Source organism: Phyllobates terribilis, unplaced genomic scaffold, assembly GCF_046119375.1.
Source record: "Phyllobates terribilis strain yellow unplaced genomic scaffold, ASM4611937v1 Scaffold_1__5_contigs__length_1240528914, whole genome shotgun sequence".
Lineage (NCBI taxonomy): Eukaryota > Metazoa > Chordata > Amphibia > Anura > Dendrobatidae > Phyllobates > Phyllobates terribilis.
In genome coordinates, this window is record NW_027362761.1 from 564,453,191 (window position 1) to 564,455,170 (window position 1,980).

Here is a 1,980-nt window from a genome sequence, read left to right on the forward strand (position 1 = left end):
GCTCTCTCTTGTCCTCCCTGCCCCCCGCGCTCTCTCTTGTCCTCCCTGCCCCCCGCGCTCTCTCTTGTCCTCCCTGCCCCCCGCGCTCTCTCTTGTCCTCCCTGCCCCCCGCGCTCTCTCTTGTCCTCCCTGCCCCCCGCGCTCTCTCTTGTCCTCCCTGCCCCCCGCGCGCTCTCTTGTCCTCCCTGCCCCCCGCGCGCTCTCTTGTCCTCCCTGCCTCCCGCGCGCTCTCTTGTCCTCCCTGCCCCCCGCGCTCTCTCTTGTCCTCCCTGCCCCCCGCGCTCTCTCTTGTCCTCCCTGCCCCCCGCGCTCTCTCTTGTCCTCCCTGCCCCCCCCCCCCTCTCTCTGTCATCCTCCCTGCCCCCCTCTTTCTCTCTCTGGTCCTCCCTGCCCCCGCTCTCAACCATCCTCCCTGGCCCCCTCTCTCAACCATCCTCCCTGGCCCCCTCTCTCTCTCTGGTGCTCCCTGACCCCCTCTCTTTCTCTCTGGTGCTCCCTGACCACCTGCTCTCTCTCTGGTCCTCCCTGACCCCTGCTCTCTGGTTCTCCCTGCCCCCCGCTCTCTCTCTCGTCCTCGCTGCCCCCCGCTCTCTCTCTCGTCCTCGCTGCCCCCCGCGCTCTCTCTCGTCCTCCCTGCCCCCGTGCTCTCTCTCGTCCTCCCTGCCCCCCCACTCTCTTGTCCTCCCTGCCCCCCGCGCTCTCTCTTGTCCTCCCTGCCCCCCGCGCTCTCTCTTGTCCTCCCTGCCCCCCGCGCTCTCTCTTGTCCTCCTGCCCCCCGCGCTCTCTCTTGTCCTCCCTGCCCCCCGCGCTCTCTCTTGTCCTCCCTGCCCCCCGCGCTCTCTCTCGTCCTCCCTGCCCCCCGCTCTCTCTCTCGTCCTCCCTGCCCCCGTGCTCTCTCGTCCTCCCTGCCCCCGTGCTCTCTCGTCCTCCCTGCCCCCGTGCTCTCTCGTCCTCCCTGCCCCCGTGCTCTCTTGTCCTCCCTGCCCCCGTGCTCTCTTGTCCTCCCTGCCCCCGTGCTCTCTTGTCCTCCCTGCCCCCGTGCTCTCTTGTCCTCCCTGCCCCCGTGCTCTCTTGTCCTCCCTGCCCCCCGCGCTCTCTCTTGTCCTCCTTGCCCCCTGCGCTCTCTTGTCCTCCCTGCCCCCCGCGCTCTCTCTTGTCCTCCCTGCCCCCCGCTATCTCTCTTGTCCTCCCTGCCCCCCGCTCTCTCTCTTGTCCTCCCTGCCCCCCGCTCTCTCTCTTGTCCTCCCTGCCCCCCGCTCTCTCTCTTGTCCTCCCTGCCCCCCGCTCTCTCTCTTGTCCTCCCTGCCCCCCGCTCTCTCTCTTGTCCTCCCTGCCCCCCGCGCTCTCTCTTGTCCTCCCTGCCCCCCGCGCTCTCTCTTGTCCTCCCTGCCCCCCGCGCTCTCTCATCCTCCCTGCCCCCCCTTGCCCCCCGCGCTCTCTCTTGTCCTCCCTGCCCCCCGCGCTCTCTCTTGTCCTCCCTGCCCCCCGCGCTCTCTCTTGTCCTCCCTGCCCCCCGCGCTCTCTCTTGTCCTCCCTGCCCCCCGCGCTCTCTCTTGTCCTCCCTGCCCCCCGCGCTCTCTCTTGTCCTCCCTGCCCCCCGTGCTCTCTCTTTTTGGGTGTCCCTCCCTGCCCCCTGCGCTCTCTCTTGTCCTCCCTGCCCCCTGCGCTCTCTCTTGTCCTCCCTGCCCCCCGCGCTCTCTCTTGTCCTCCCTGCCCCCCGCGCTCTCTCTTGTCCTCCCTGCCCCCCGCGCTCTCTCTTGTCCTCCCTGCCCCCCGCGCTCTCTCTTGTCCTCCCTGCCCCCCGCTCTCTCTTGTCCTCCCTGCCCCCGCGCTCTCTCTTGTCCTCCCTGCCCCCCGCGCTCTCTCTTGTCCTCCCTGCCCCCCGCGCTCTCTCTTGTCCTCCCTGCCCCCGCGCTCTCTCTTGTCCTCCCTGCCCCCCGCGCTCTCTCTTGTCCTCCCTGCCCCCTGCGCTCTCTCTTG